A 6,963-nucleotide genomic window follows, 5' to 3' on the forward strand; every position below is an offset into this window, starting at 1 on the left:
GACTTAATATAGACATACATAGCTTCATAGCCAAATATTTATACATCTGTGCATATACACATTATTTTATATGTATTTCCTTGTTAAGTCAGATGAAAGAGACTGAAAGAAATGACACCTTAGTAGCAGCAAACACACCAAGTGCTTAAATCTTGGTTTCTAATACCATTCTACAATAAAAGGAGCCAGAGTTCCTTAAAGAAACAGCTGATTCTAGGACAGGGGTGGAAAATAGGTTAAGATGAGCCTGGAACATTTGTGTGCCAGAAAGCAAAGAAGTGCTCCAATAAAAGAAAAAAAGCCAACAATTATGGAGTACTTTAAGGGACACAAGACCCAACTGAAACAGTTCACAGCAGCCAAAACTGGGACAATTTGAACAATAAAATAAATAAAGTAGTATTTAAAACTGTAAAATCATAAATTAAATATCAATGAGTCTACAATGATGGGGGAAAAACTTGCATAAGTAAATAAGTGATTGAGAAAAGACAAATATTCCATGCAGAAGAATTCCAAAAATTTATGTAGACACTATCAAAGAGGTCAAGTATAATCCACACTCCTCAAGTGTGGGTTCGGCATCATGGCTTCTTGCCAAAGAGGATAGCAGAGGAAAGGATCCAAAAGAAGTCACTTCATAGTGGAGAAACATCAAAAACACTACCTCTTCTAGATGATCATGGTTAACATGGACAATGATTAAGTCATTGTCTTAGTTCAGGCTGCCATAACAAACTACCATAGACCAGTAGTTTAAACAACAGAAATTTGTTTCTTAAAGTTTTGGATGATGGGAAGGCCAAGGTCAAGATTCCAGAAAGGTAGATATCATTCTGAGCTCTTTTCTCCTTTCTTGTAGGTGGCTACTTTCTTACTGAATGCTCATTTTACTCATTCTTCCTCACCAAGTGTTTGTGCACAGCTGGGGAGAAAGAAAGAGCAAAATCTCTGGTGTCTCTTTATTAAGACACTAATCCCATCATGAGGGCCTTTCCCTCTTGATCTCATCTAACCCTAATTGTTGCCCCAAAGCCCTATTTCCAAATACCATCACACTGGGAATTAGGGTTTTGACATATGAATTTGAGGGGGTCACAAACATTCAGTTCATTACAAACATGTTGAAATTGAGTGATAAGAATGACACTTTACTTCCCATGGTCTTATTCTCTTTTCATAAGGAAAACAAAAGAAAAATCTCAATTTAAGGAGAGTATACAAAATACCTGACCAGTAATCCTCAAAACTGTCACAGTCATCAAAAACAAAGTCTGAGAAACAGCCATTAGCCATGATGATCCAAAGAGATATAACAACTAAACATAATGTGGTATCCTAAATGGGATTCTGGAACAGCAAAAGAACATGAGGTAAAGGCAAAGTAAATCTGAATAAAATATGAACTTTAATAATTATAAAAAATACACCATATTTGTGTAAGATGTTAACAAGAGGAGAAACTGGGTGTAGGATATATGGTAACTCTCTGTACTACCTGTACAATTTTTCTGTGAATCTGTTCAAAACTAAAGCATCTCTAAAGTAAAAGTTTGATGAAGATGGAGCTAGAATGTATTATGCTTAGCAAAATAAGTCAATCAGAGAAAGACAAATACTATATGATTTCACTCATATGTGGAATTTAAGAAACGAAACAGATGAACATATGGGAAGAGAAGAGAGTGAAACAAACCACAGAAGACTCTTAATTATAGAGAACAAACTATGGGATGGCAGAGGGATGGGCTAGATGGATGATGGACACTAAGGAGGGCACTTGTTGTGATGAGCACCGGGTATTGTATGAAAGTCATGAATCACTGATTCTACTCCTGAAACTAATAATGCACTGTATGTTAACTAAATAAAATTTAAACTTAAAAAAAGGAAAAAATAAAATAAAAGTAAAAGTTCATCAGAAAGAAGACCCTGCTAGAAATCCTTCTACAATTGTTTTTAAGAATAATGATTGATGGGGTACCTGGGAGTCTCAGTTGGTTAAACAACCAACTCTTGATTCTGGCTCAGGTCATGATCTCATGGTTCATGGGATCAAGCCCCAAGTTGGGTTCTGTGCTGACGGTATGGAGCCTACTTGGGATTCTCTCTCTCCCTGTCTCTCTTCCCCTCCCCTGCTTGTGCTCTTTCTGTAAATAAATAAACAAACTTAAAAATAGAATAATGATTAAAATTAAAAGATTACTGGATGAGTTTAACAACAATATAGATACAGATAGAGAATATATGAAATGGAAAATAGAAGAAAATATATAAAATGAGACATGGTATAACAAAAGAATGGAAATATGAAAGAGAAAGTAAGACATATAGAACATATGGGGGTTGAGGGGACTAATATATGTATATTTGGAAAAGAAGCAATAATTGAAGAAATAGTGGCTTTAAAACACAGACATCTCAAGGAACTCAAGCTGAACAGTAAAAATTCATTAGATGGTGGGCTTGCACTGAGTGGCTGTCAAGAATGAAAAGAGGTATGCTGGAAGCAGATTTTTTCTTTTTTTTTTTCTTTTTTCTTTTTTTTTTATAATAGTTTATTGTCAAATTGGTTTCCATATAACACCCAGTGCTTCTCCCCACAAGTGCCCCCCTCCATGTCCATCACCCCCTTCCTCCTGCCCCCTCCCCCTTCAGCCCTCAGTTTGTTCTCAGTATTCAATAGTCTCTCATGATTTGTGTCCCTTTCTCTCTACAACTCTCTTTCCCCCTTCCCCTTCCTATAGTCCTCTGTTAGGTTTCTCCTGTGAGTGGACCTTTGAGTGGAAACATATGGTATCTGTCTTTCTCTGCCTGACTTATTTCACTTAGCATGACACCCTCGAGGTCCGTCTACTTTGCTACAAATGGCCATATTTCATTCTTCCTCATTGCCATATAGTACTCTATTATATATATATATATCACTTCTTGATCCATTCATAAGGTGATGGACATTTAGGCTCTTTCCATGATTTGGCTATTGTAGAAAGTGCCACTATGAACATTGGGGTACATGTGCCCCTATGCATCAGCACTTCTGTATCCCTTGGGTATATCCCTAGCAGTGCTATTGCTGGGTCATAGGGGAATTCTGCTGATAGTTTTTTGAGGAACTTCCATACTGTTTTCCAGAGTGGCTGCACCTGTTTACATTCTCACCAACAGTGTAGGAGGGTGCCCATCTCTCCACATCCTCACCAGCATCTACAGTCTCTTGATTTGTTCATTTTAGCCCCTCGGACCACTGTGAGGTGGTATCTCAGTGTGGTTTTGATTTGTATTTCCCTGATGATGAGTGACACTGAGCATCGTTTTATGTACCTGTTGACCATCTGGATGTCCTCTTTGCAGAAGTGTCTGTTCAGGTCTTCTGCCCATTTCTTCACTGGATTATTTGTTTTTTCAGGTATGGAGTTTAGTGAGTTCCTTGTAAATTTTGGATACTAGCCCTTTATCTGATATGCCATTTGCCACTATCTTTTCCCATTCTGTCAGTTGCCTATTGGTTTTTTTTATCATGAAGCAGATTTTAAAAGCAGTTTCTCTTCAAATCATCTTCCTTCATCCTACCTGATATGCATCTTGATTCACCATCCAGTAACATCAGCAAAATGGATGATATCAAACAGAACTATCTGGAAACATTTATTTCCAGTTCAAAACAGAGCTTTATATTGTGTTTGTCATAAATCTACATATTCTCTTCCAGATGACTATAATTGCAAAGTAGAGTTTGCTTTGACATTTGATGGCAGAACAATAGTATGCTACCACCCCCCATCTGAACATAGAAAACCTATCCCAGATCCTGTGCATAATAATGAAGAAACACATGACCAAGTGCCAAAAACCAGATTAGAAGGAAAAAAATGAACACTTTGAGGAAGGACCTATGATAGAACAACTTAGTGAAATGTTCTTCACTACTAAGCACCATTCATTGGTCTCCTCATGGACTGTACTGTAGACGTCGTAGGAAACTGAATGCGCCAAAAGACAAATGATATTGAGCTTTTCAGGAATCAAAAAGATGCTATCTTGTATCTCATTTGCCATTTGAGAAAATGCAACCAAGTATGGTCACTGTTATATAGCAAGACAATAATTAAATGTCTTTTCATCAATAAATAATAAAAATTCACACCAAAGTCGTCATGATAAAAATCCAAAAAACAAAGACAGAAAAAATGGCTAAAGCAGCTATAAAGTAAATACCAATGGTGACCAAAAGAATAACAGTTAAGAAAGATGACTTCTCAACAGAAACAAGTCAGCAGGTAATGAGGTATCTGTAAAACTGAAATAAACTGACAAGGTAGAATTGTATACTGGAGGAAAATATCCTTCAAGAATAAAAGTGAAATAGGGGTGCCTGAATGGCTCAGTCGGTTAAGCATCTGACTTCTTCTCAGGTCATGACAGTTTGTGGGCTCGAGCCCTGCATCCCACTCTGTGCTGACAGTTCAGAGCCTCTAGCTTGCTTCAGATTCTGTGTCTTCCTGTCTCTCTGCCCCTCCCCTGTTCATTCTCTCTCTCTCTCTCTCTCTCTCTCTCTCTCTCCATATATATCAAAATTAAACATTAAAAAAGGAATAAGAGTGAGATAAAGCCACTTTCAGACAAACAAAATCTGAAATAATTTGTCATTTGATGACTTGTAGTAAACAAAACTGGTCCCAAATGGAAGGTCTGACATGCTGGAAGGAATGAAGAACAATGAAAATAGTAAATATGTGGATAAATATGTAGACAAATATGAATAAATGATAGATGTATTGTCATATTAAGTTTTAAACATAAAGAGAAAATGCACAAAACTGATGTTACATAAATTGAGATAAGCAGCCATTCAGTTAAAGTTTCAAAAACATTTGTGTTATCAAAGAATAACATAATTTATATGAGACTTGGATCAATTTAACAGGCATTTGGTAATTTCTAGGGGATCTAGAGCCATAATAAATAATATATAACTTCCAAGATAATAAAGGGAGGAAATGAAATAATGAAGCATAATCAATCCAAAGAAAGGTAACAGAGGATATTAAAAAGGAACATGGGGGCGCCTGGGTGGCTCAGTCGGTTAAGCCTCCGACTTCGGCTCAGGTCAGATCTCATGTTCATGGGTTCCAGCCCCGCGTCAGGCTCTGTGCTGACAGCTAGCTCAGAGCCTGGAGCCTGCTTCCGGTTCTATGTCTCCTCTCTCTACCCCTCCCCCTCTCATGCTCTGTCTCTCTCTGTATCAAAAATAAATTAAAAATTTTTTTTAAAAATAAAATAAAAAGGAACATGGCACAGATGAGATAAATAGAAAGTACATAAGGAGATGGTAAATTTAAACCCAAATATATTGGTACTTATGTTAAATGTAAATTAACTAAATGTTCCAAAACAGAGGTAAAGATTGTCAGACTGGACTTTTTCAAAGGATGTGTTGTTTACAAGAGAAGTCTATTTTTTTTAATAGTTTATTGTCAAATTGTTACCACAACCTACCTTCCCCCTCCCCCTCCCCCTTCAACCGTTGGGGGGGTTTGTTTTCAGTATTCAATAATCTGTCAGGTTTTGAGTCCCTCTCTCTCCCCAACTCTCTTTCCCCCTTCCCCTCCCCATGGTCCTCCATTAGGTTTCTCCTGTTCTCCTGTTAGACCTATGAGTGCAAACATATGGTATCTGTCCTTCTCCACCTGACTTATTTCGCTTAGCATGACACCAAGAGAAGTCTAAAATAAAAGGATACAAGTAATTTGAAAGTAAAGGGATAGAAAAAGATGTACATGCTAACATTCTCCTAAAAAATGTTAGATACCTATATTGATATTAGAAAAAATGGGCTTTAAGGCAAAAAAAAATTAATAAAGATAGAAACTTAACAATAATAAAAAGTTCAAATTACTAGGAATATATTAAAAATCAAATTTTTAGGTATCTAATAGCATAGTCTTCTACAAAGCAAAAGCTGACTGAATTAAAGGGAAAAATAAGGGGTGCCTGGGTGACTCAGTCAGTTTAGCATCAGACTCATGAGTCATGATCTCATGGTTCTTAGGTTGGAACCCCAAATCAGGCTCCACACTGAGAGCTTGGGATTTTCTCTCTGCCTCTCTCTCTGCTCCTCCCCTGCTAATGCTCTCTCTTTCTCTCTCAAAATCAATAAGTAAACTTAAAAAAAAAAAAAAAGAAAAGTAGACAAACTGAAAATCATCACTATTTCCAATAAATCTCTCTTGGCAACTAAAAAAAATGGACACATAAAAAGTCAGTATGGATATAAAATATTTGAGTAACACAATCCGAAAACTTGGCCTAGTGAACATTTACAAAACACTGAAACCAATTTATATATATATAAATTATTATATTATATATTTTTATATATATTAAGTACACACAGAAAATTTCTCAAAAAATGATTGAAATCATGCAGCATAGTCTCTAACTATATTGTAGTTCAGCTGTAAATCAATACTCAAAAGGTAACCAGAGAAGATGCTGAACAAGCAAGGCTTTTGGTCCTCAGCCTCAAGGTCAACTTAAAGGAAATTAGAGAGAAAACTTGGAGAAACCTTGAGGTGACAGGGACTGTTCTGAATGTGTGATGATTAAGTGGTGGTTGTGTCCAGTGGACCAGAAATTCTGACAAGGCTGAGGAAGAATGAAAACGAAAAGAAACTATTGGCATTCTGGTCTTGCTTTTCCCTTGCTCTCCGTGAAGGAACAAACATATCTTCCCTCTATCCTGTTGTGACTCAGACTTCTGGCCCAGGTTTCCACTGGAGCAAAGAAAAGGCAGTATAGAGCCCTATAGTAGTGAGGAGCTAGAAAAATAAATAGGGACCAACTAACCAACAATATTCATTTTTCCATCTTTCCACCTCTAAATCCCCAAGGATGGTAAGATAAAATCTAAAAGTGTCCTCTAGTATCCAGATAACAGGAGATTTAAAAAGAGAGAAATAG

The 6,963-nt window shown here is 36.7% G+C and overlaps 1 pseudogene; it reads left to right on the plus strand.

Annotated features, from left to right (window-relative positions):
• Positions 1–2,488: 2,488 nt before the first annotated feature.
• Positions 2,489–4,007, plus strand: LOC115295190 (annotated as a pseudogene).
• Positions 4,008–6,963: the final 2,956 nt, after the last annotated feature.

The sequence above is a fragment of the Suricata suricatta genome, chromosome 7, assembly GCF_006229205.1.
Source record: "Suricata suricatta isolate VVHF042 chromosome 7, meerkat_22Aug2017_6uvM2_HiC, whole genome shotgun sequence".
NCBI classification, from domain to species: Eukaryota; Metazoa; Chordata; class Mammalia; order Carnivora; family Herpestidae; genus Suricata; species Suricata suricatta.